The sequence below is a fragment of the Peromyscus californicus genome, unplaced genomic scaffold (genome assembly GCF_007827085.1).
Source record: "Peromyscus californicus insignis strain IS unplaced genomic scaffold, ASM782708v3 Scaffold_3__1_contigs__length_106647218, whole genome shotgun sequence".
NCBI classification, from domain to species: domain Eukaryota; kingdom Metazoa; phylum Chordata; class Mammalia; order Rodentia; family Cricetidae; genus Peromyscus; species Peromyscus californicus.
In genome coordinates, this window is record NW_026294551.1 from 11,497,113 (window position 1) to 11,507,186 (window position 10,074).

Consider the following 10,074-nt stretch of genomic DNA (forward strand, 5'->3'; position numbering starts at 1 on the left):
AGTTGGCCACAGGACCATAAGTTGAACTAGACAAATGGTTTTGCTAAGAATAAACTTTGCAGGGCCTTCAGATCAGTTGTTTGTAGATCAGGGAACAAAACATTTCTCTCCACAAGCATCTGACCACCTTGGATGCCGTATTCTCCAGTGACTACTTTGACTACTCCAGGTTCAATGACTCCCCAATACCAAGTCATAAGTACATAATACATTTTTTAAAGGAATTTCTATGTCCTTCCTGTAATCTTGTAACTAATGTCTCTGTCTCTTGGCACCTATGTTCTAGTCTACACAACCATTGCTATTAAAACAAATATGATCATGGCCTTGCAAATTTTCCTATACACTTAGAATAAAGTTCTGACTCATCAAGGCATAGAATGACTTGGCTCCTGTTTAGGCTTCCTGTTGTCCAATGTGCTTCAACCACAAAAATCTCCCTTCTTAAAAAAAAACAAAAAAAAAAAAACATTTTAACATCACAATTTAAATTTTGGAAATTTCATTTATATATTTGGTGAATATGTTCACTTCCATTTTCCTCTGTCTCCCTCTCACTCCCAACAACCCCCTTCTTCTGTCTAACTTCCCCCATTTTACTTTGATGCCTTCTTGTCCATGCAGGTCTTGTGCAGGCAGCCATAGGTGCTGTGTGTTCATGATGACATCAGCTAGGTCATATTCAGAAGACAGTGTTTCAAGGCACTCTACACATACCCTGGCAATGACACTTTTTGTTCCTCCATTTTCATGATGCTCCCTGGGGGAGATGATATAGATGTCCTATTTGAGACTAAATAGTCAACAGTCATGTGTATTCAACACTTTGACTAGTTATGAATCTTTGTACTAACCACAGCTCACTGCAAAAACAAACATTTCTGGCCAAGATTAAAAACTAGTCTAAGAAGCTACATATTCATTTAGCTTAATCTAAGTAGTATATTCCCCCACTGGGACCTGTGACATCTTCTAGCTATAATTTATTGATCTGGCTTAGAGTACCAGGGATATATTTCTTCCAAAAAGATCGGGCCTCAAATACAATCATAAAGCAGTTGGTTACTTTCCAAACAACCATGCCACTATTGCCCAGTGGGCACATCTGACTGACTGACATTGCTTCCATCTTAATGACCTCTAGAGTTGTTGTGATTTGTCCCTGGTTGTTTCTACTGCAAATACTGTGCTTTGACTTTTTATTAATATTTTGTTCTCATCATTTGTGCCTCTATTTGGCCTACTGCAGTTGTAAAAATCCAAATTCAGCATCTTAAAACAACACAGATTTATTTTCTGTTTCTGTATGCTAAAAAATTGACACAGCTTTCTGGGACAAAATCTAGACTTTAGGGTAGGGGGGTCCTTTCTAGAAGCTGTGGAGGAGAACCCACTTTCTTACATTTTGCAGCTTTTAAAGGTAGTTCATACTCCTTCCTGTCTCCAATGCCATTTATGTTGTTGCACTCTGTCACCAAGGGAACAAAGAAGAACAACGATTTTTAAGGATGCCTGTGATTAGGTTGAGACAATCCAGACACACAAGATAATCTCCCTGTTCCGTGCCTCTAGTTTGATCTTATCTACAACCTTCTTCTGAAACAAGATCAGATACCAGAGTAAGATTTTCAGATTCCAGAGACTAGGCTGTAGCCATGTTGGACTAGGGTATGGAGTTATTATTCTGTGGACCACATAACCACATAAACTGTGTCCTACTATTCACTTCTTCAGAGAGACATTTCCTAACCGAGTAATGGAACATTTGAAATGTCACACTGGCACTGAATAGCAACTTACTACATTACATTGAGTGATGCTTTATTAATTTAATGTCTTCTTCCTTTGGTCAGAATATGAACTCTCTTGGAATTCAGATCTCTCTATGTGTTACTCATCACTATGTCTCCAGAGTTTACAGTGCCTCTTGCACTATAAGCCCATTTGACAAGTATACAATGTGTTTCTCCTTTTAGTGGTATGCTTATGAGATTTATGCAAATTAAAATAAAAACAAAGCAAAAATCATGGTGCTGGAAACCCATTCCCGTAGTCTGTCTGACTTCAGCACAGCAACCTCTATTCAGCAAGCAGTCACAGGCTAATTTTAGCTGAAAATAGAATCCTTCTTTGACAAATAATTATTTTAATATACTTAAGAAATAAGGAATATTTTCCAAGACATCAGAGTTAGTAAATGAAGTACTTAGGATTCAAATCTAATCATCCAATTATAAGACAATTCAAATTGACCATCATAGTACAAGAAAACTCTAAGAATGAAGGGAGAGGGTCATACTTTAGTAAGCACCATATACTATGTTACCCATTTGATAAATAGTGACTTCATATCTCCATAATCAGTCCACTTCTCTACATATAAACTTGAATGTGGGGGAGGATTTTATTTTTGCGGTAACACCTGAGATAATCACTTGAAGATTAGAAAGTATTTACCAATGTATTATGTTACCCATAGTGCAGACCTACAGTGATTACATGTATTAAAGTGTAATTTACATTATTAATAGTCTCCTCATTATTTTCTTGAGTACAAATAATAATAAATACTATTTTTTTCTAAAATTTATCTTGACTCTTGAAATTATAATATGAATACATCATTATACATCATTTCACCATTCTCTTTCCTCCCTTAAACCCTCCCATGTACCCTGCCTTGCTCTCTTTCAAATTCATAACCTCTTATTTCATTAATTGTTGTTATATGCATGTATATGTATATGAGGTACGTGTATATATTCCAGATGCATCAGTACAACCTGATCAGTCTATATAATGTTACTACAAGGACAACAAAAATAAATCTGCCAGTGTGGATGCTAGAAAGCTCAAGAGGCCTCAACCCTTCACAAAGAACTACAGGCAGCTAAAGAGTGCTGAAAAAGTCTTCCCCAAGGAAGAGCTCATCAGCTGGCTACCCACTGCCAAATGGTCAGCCTTTAAAACACTATTTTTCTCACATTTGCCCATTTCCTTGGTAAAGCTAATACTGCGTTTATTGTGAGTATGGAGTTGTAACGGGATGTGTGCAGTACCATGGCCATTTCTTTTTCATTCCTTTCCCTCCTTCCTGTCCTGCCTCCTTTCGTTTCCTCCTTTTTCTTCCTGTTCCTTTTTATCTTTCTTCTTTCCATCCTTCTCTCCTGTTCTCTCCATCTTTATCTTGCCTTTCTTTTCTTTTTATAAAATTCAAATTAGTTTAAGAAAGATCATTTGGTTGTTTCATAAACACAATATGATAACAGTCATGGCTCATATTTAGCAGACTTTTTCACTTCTTTCATACGAATAGATAACCATGTTTGATTTCTTCAATATGCTGCTTTTTATGTAACTGCTATTTTCTGATTGAATGTCTGATCCTTAAAATTTTCCAATATAGGAATTATGAAAATATTTTTTGATGTAGAGTAAAATTGTTATGGCATTCATCTACCATCACAAAGAAATAAATGTGAAACATGCTCATAATGGTAAGTAGGATTCAATGTGAATTAAAGATTGTTGAAATGATTTGAAGACTGAGAGAGTGGATGCCTTGACTAATACACTGTTTGAGTAGATGAAAAGCACAGTGAAGATTTGAAGACATAAGAGAAAAGAAAATTGATGTGCATGTTTAGAAACAGGATAATATAGAGTATGATGTGACAAACTGAATGGCAGACTGTAACTAGGTAGAAATGCTTTACAGAGAACTCATGAATAGTTAAAAAAAACTAATATAGGAAGTGACACTCATTATTTGAAATCATGGCAACAAATTTGAATGTGAATTGTATGTAGCCACAATGTCTCATGAACACAAAATAATATAATAATAATAATAATAATAATAATAATTAATAATAATACCAATAATAATAATAATAATAAAGGAACCATTTCTTTATAGCAATAAATGGGAAAATGTTTAGGAGCTCATGTTACCTAGGTCACACATATGTCTATAGATATATATGTGTGCATATATATGTCTATATGTACATATATATGCACACATATACACACATAGATAGATGATAAATCGATGATTGACAGACAGACAGACAGGCATAAATAAATAAATATTATATGGTGAAAATAAACAAGGACCAAACACAAATTAAGATGCAATAAAAATGAGGCCTTTAGAAGAAAAATTATTTTCAGTTAGGTTCAACTCATTATAACACCAGTGGACATGTCATCGGGAATGGGGAAAATGCCACATCTCACCCCAAGATGTAGTACTATAAGCAATAATTGGCTGCTAACAAAGGCACAATTAGTCTTCTCCAGGGACAGGCACCCTGATAGATTATAAAATCCTAAGCAGTCGTCCTTAAACACATCTACATAAGACTAATACCAAAATTGGACAAGTTGTAAAGAAAAATGTATTATATTGGGTTTATTTTACATAAACATAAGGCTTCAGATTTAGTACATGCATAGAAGACATGGAGTGATTCCTTACTTTTCATTTGACAATCAGTATAAAATACTTTACCCCAAAGTCTTGTACATCCATTCATGAAAATAAGCAAATGGTTGATAGGATTTTCTGCGTGTCTAACACTCATCGTGGTGTTTAGCATTTCATTAGTGTTCTGTAATTATTAGGTAATATTTGTGTAGTATAAAGGAGGTTAGTAGCGAGCCAATGAGAAAAGTAGAAGTGTACAGGACAAAGAGCATAAAAGAGAATTTGTGACCATGACTAAGTAATGTCAGTGAGAAATTCTTGGGTAAGGGTATGGGAGAACTATTTTGAAAATAGAAGAAATAGGACTTAGCAAAGACCTTCATGTGGGCATGTGACAGGGCAGAAATGATGCAAGATGCCCAGGCTTTGAGCCTTTGTTGCTAAGATTGCGCTGCTACTGCAAAAATCTAACCATTTAAAAGGTTTCTCAGTCTGGGAAAGAGGCATGGAAAATGGGATATGGGTTATATTTCCAAGCATTCCTTGCACTGTTTTTAGCTATATGAACAGTCTTATAAGAGAATGGGTGCAGGTAATAGCTATCATTAAAATGTGTACATCATGTACAACTATCTCTCATGACTAGGAGGAAACTGTAGTGAGACAGTATAGCCATACAGGGGAATAGGCCAAATCTCTGGTGTACATTACACCACAGTTATAGTCTAGTGTGATAGAAGAAGATATAAAGTTCTATTTTTTTCAAGTGATGGTATTTGTTAGGTATTGTATATGTAGGTTACCATGATCAACAAAATAGGGAAGAGTTAAAAACTTTGCACCTGTCACGTTAAATAAATGGATGTCCACTGCATCTTACATACCTGGATGGAGTGGGAGGTAGTACCTTTGAAAATAAATAGTCTTTCGTCCCAAACTACCTATGCTCAGTTAGACTCATGGTAACTAGACCTAGGGATGTGCTTTTATGAAAAATATCTCAGTGATTCTTTTCTAAAATAATGGAAATCATTAAGTACAGTGTGTTGAGGAAGTAGTAAGAACAGAAAGCAAGAGAAGAGAAAATAAAGACCACCTTGTGTGGCCCACAATGTCAGAAATCTTCTTTTTTAGACATATTTATTTGATGTATATTAGTGTTTTGCCTGCATATATGTATGTATGTGCATCACATGAATACAGTGTCCACAGAGGCCATACATAAGATGGCATCTAATCCCCCGGAATTAGAGTTACAGTTTTGAGCTGCCATGTGGATGCTGAGAACTGAACTTGGTCCTCTGCAAGAGTAGTAAATACACTTAACCACTAAACCATCTCTCTAGTCCCAGTTCCAGAAATCTTATACCAACGCTTCTCATGGAGATGTAGAAGCTTGTGTTTTTGAAATGCTACTCTTTAAAAATCATTTACTTATTTTTATGTGCATGATTGTTGGCCTACGTGTATATAAATGCACCATGTATATATGTGGGGTCCACGGAGGTCAAAAGAGGATGTCAAATCAAATAACACTGGAATTGCAAGTAATTGTGGTATACTGTATGGGGACTGGGAATCAAATCCAGGTCCTCTAAAGCAGTATCCAATGCTCTTAAGCAATGAGCCATCTCTCTAGCCCCCAGACCATTCTACCTTAAAAGGTGAGACGGAAGAGCACAGAAGAAAAAGAGCAAAAGCATAACTAGGACCTCATGGGTCCTATCAGGAAAATTATTTAATGACAAGTGCAATTTAGGATGGAGCATAATCTTACTTAACACTAAACCCTCAGAAGAGCATATATGAACACTTACCTTCTATGATGTAAACAGAATCAATTTTACTTTCCTCAACAAAATTACCTGTGAAATATAAATACCTAAAAGATGGAGCTTTTATTGTTTTAGAATCCTATTGTTGCTTGTCAGTCTTCTGTATCATTCATTTTCCAGTGTTTTGCTCTCTCTCCCTCCTGCTCCTTCTTCCCACCTAGTGTTGCTGTAGCCCAAGCTGTCCTGGAATTCCCTATGTAGCCAAGGATAACCTTGAACTTCTGAACTTTTGATCCTCCTGCCTCCACCTTCCAAGTGTTGGGAATACAAGGCACCATACTCTGTTTCTACAGTAATAAATACTGCTTTTTTTTTTTTTTTTTTTTTTTTTTTTTTTTTTTTTTCATTTCCTTCTTTTTTTTTTTTTTTTTTTTTTTTTTTCGAGGATATTTCACTTTATTTCCAACATAAATATACAAATAATGACAAAAATAAAGAGGAAATTTAAAATAAGTTCAAGTTACTCAGCACTTAAATTTTCACACATGAAAAGAAAATGGCAAAAGCATGCTTTTAAATTTGTGTGTTTGTTCTATGAAATCAATACAAAGAATCTGCATATAGACATATAAGAAACAAAAGTAAAAAGAGACAGGAGAAATCAAATACCTAGTGAAAATATACCAAAAGAATGAATATATAAATAAGAATAGGTATTAATATACTGCATACAATAACTCTGGTGTAGACTTCCGGTCCCATTAATGTAATTTCTGAGTTCAGCAATTTGGTCTGTAGTAAAAGGCATCTCATTAAAGTATATGCAGCAGATTTACTTAATTCTTAATCTAGAATAAAATACATTAAGTAATACTCAGGGGTTTATCAAGTAAAAAAATACCCAAACCAAGACTTGATTAAGCTCTTTAGACTATTTCTAGATCTAATCCATGTTGATTTTAACAGAAAGAAAATCAATATAATCCTCATCCTTGTGCTTTTCTCAAAAAACTTCGAAGAATCAAATGAGTTACAAATCCATCATGAATAATATGAAACAGATTTCTGCTAGTAAATGCTATATAGTCATTGTACTTTTGTATATAGTTTTTCTTTTGTTAGTTATAACCTTTTTCTTTTTTTTCCTTTTTATTAAAATAGAAAAGGGGAAAAAAAAAATAATAATAATTCTGTTGTGTTGGTATTTTAGTTTCTGTACCAGGATAAAAGAAGTCCCACATAGTACACTAATGTTTTGTTCCATTAAATCTTGCATAGTTGTACCAGAAAATGTGTCAAAGACTAACTACCTAGTTAAAGCTTGTGTTTACATAATAAGAATGGCTGAAACAATTAAAAGTTGAAGGCAGATTTATGAACCTAGTATACATGTAGCTTTCATGCTGTTTTTATAAGAAAAAAAAGAAAAAGAAATTGGATATTTCCCTGGTATGTATTGGAAATGAGACTAAGCAACCCTAGCATTTACTAATAAATACTGCTTTTATGCATGCTAGGCAGGTATTCTACCAACTGAGCTACAGAGTCTGCTCTTCACACTTCATCTTTAACCTTTCAAATTAGCTGTTGTTATCATCCTTTTATATGCACATTTATTCAAATTTACTCACACTAACAACTTTATTGCTCAACATGACCTCTTCTTAGTTAATTCTGCTCAGAGATGCAATTTCTTCTTCCTAATTAGTTTTTCTACTCAAAATGTGGTGGATGTTTTAATAGCTTGGGGCTTGATAGAGCTGTTAAATCTCCTGCACCTATTAAGTTAGGGTCTGCACATTTGTGAGATTACTATGTGACTTACAAATGCATTAAAGCCTAGGAAGTTCTCAGTGTGACATGAGATGCTATGTACCCAACACTGACCAAATAATCTCTTTGTTGCTGGTTCTGACCCAAATGAAACCATTTGCAGCAAGGTTTGAAGTTCATCTAGTTTAACATGCTGGCAGCAAAAAATGTCAGGCTGTTATATCTGAAACAAATTTTATGTTTATCTTGAAGTTATTGTTGAGTGAGTGTTCTACTTAACTGTCTACCTAATACAAGCTAGGGTTAGGAGTATCAATTGAGAGACTTCCCAGATTGGATTGGCCAATGACAATGACAATGAGAGATTGCCTTGGTTGGTAACTGATACAGGAGAGTACAACCCACTGTGGGTGGCACCATCCCTAGGTAGGTGGGGCTGGGCTGTATAAGAAAGATAGCCAGGCAGTGGTGGTACAAGCCTTAAATCACAGCAGTCAGGAAGCAGAAACAGACAGATCTCTGAGTTAGAGGCCAGCCTAGTCAAAACAGAAAGTTCCAGAATGGCCAGGGATACAAAAAGAAACCTTGTCTCAAAAAGCCAGAGTAGAGAGAGAGAGAGGAGGTAGGGAGAGAGGAGAAATGAGAGAGAGAGAGAGAGAGAGAGAGAGAGAGAGAGAGAGAGAGAGAGAGAGAGAGAGAGAGAGAGAGAGAGTTAACAGAGCGTGAGCCAGAGAACCAATATGCAGTATTCCTTCAAAGTTTCTGCTTCAGTTCTTGAGTCCCTGCCCTGACTTCCCACAGCGATGGACTGTAACTTGGTAGTATTAGTGAAATAAACCTTTTCCTCCTGTAAACTGCTTTTGGTCAGAGTGTTAGAGTGTTTTAGGATAGCATCAGAACAAAACTAGAACAGTTTAATATGAAAATCTGAGAGCATTGGTGGTTTTGTTTTGTTTTGTTTCTTCTTTCATTGAGAGACAGTCTGCTTTCTTCTCTCAGTTACTTATTCTAATAAGGATATGTCTTTTTATACATTTAGTGTTTCTGCACATCTTATCATCTCTTGCTGTTAGAAAGATATTCTCTAATACTTAAAATTTTCATAGGTTCTTTGTCAATGATTTAATTGTGAAGTGATTTATATTACTTCTGATCTACTGTGACTCCAGAGTCTATGGATTGAGGTTAGAAACAGTGAACTAAGATTCTTGCTTGCATATTCATGTATACATATAATATTGATTTATTGATTTCTAAGGCCATAGAGTAGTATGAACTGGTGTGTGAAATCTTCTTAGGGTTGGAACACTGTTACAAACTCTATATGGTACTTTCTCTTGTCTTCCAAACCAGATTCAACAGGAAAAATCTAAGGTACTATGTCATCTCTCTTCACTGGTGTATGATGACCTGTATTATTAGAATGGCAATCCTTCAAAGACCCTTATTTTATCTGATGTTGTTACATACAGTCTTTCACCTTGCACATGCCTAAGGCATTCTCTTTTCTTCCAACATATTCATTATACCCAAGTCCTTAGGCCAGTCCAGAAGTGTCAGCCTACTCTATGCTGTCGAGTTTTCATTATTTGACCTTTTATTTTATCTAGTATATCTAGATGTTCCACAATGAAATGTATCTATATCTAGTGTGTGCTGGCATTCAAATATAAATCTTAAGCATTTGATAAGAATTTCTAAGGATAGGTTTTTTTGAAGTAGTAATGCCTAATGTTAAAGCTTAAAAATAAAACAAAAAAAAAAAAAGATCTGTAATGTCTCAGTCCTAGAAAGTCCTAAATAGGTGGAATTTTATTTTATTTAATTTTTTTGTCAATTTAGCTACACCATTATTACACTGATTTCTCCCCCTATTTTAACAAGTTGTGTTGGCGTGGTATAGACACCAGCCTGAATCATTGTGAAGCTTGGAAATTGGGTTTGGATCTATAAAAAGAAAAAAATTGAGATGTGGTACCATGGATACCGATGACTTTTCCCCCATATCTCTTAGAGAAAGATTCAGAACCAAGGTAATGAGAAAATTTAATTTAAGATGACTAAGCCCAAATATAGATATGTCAACTATGGGCA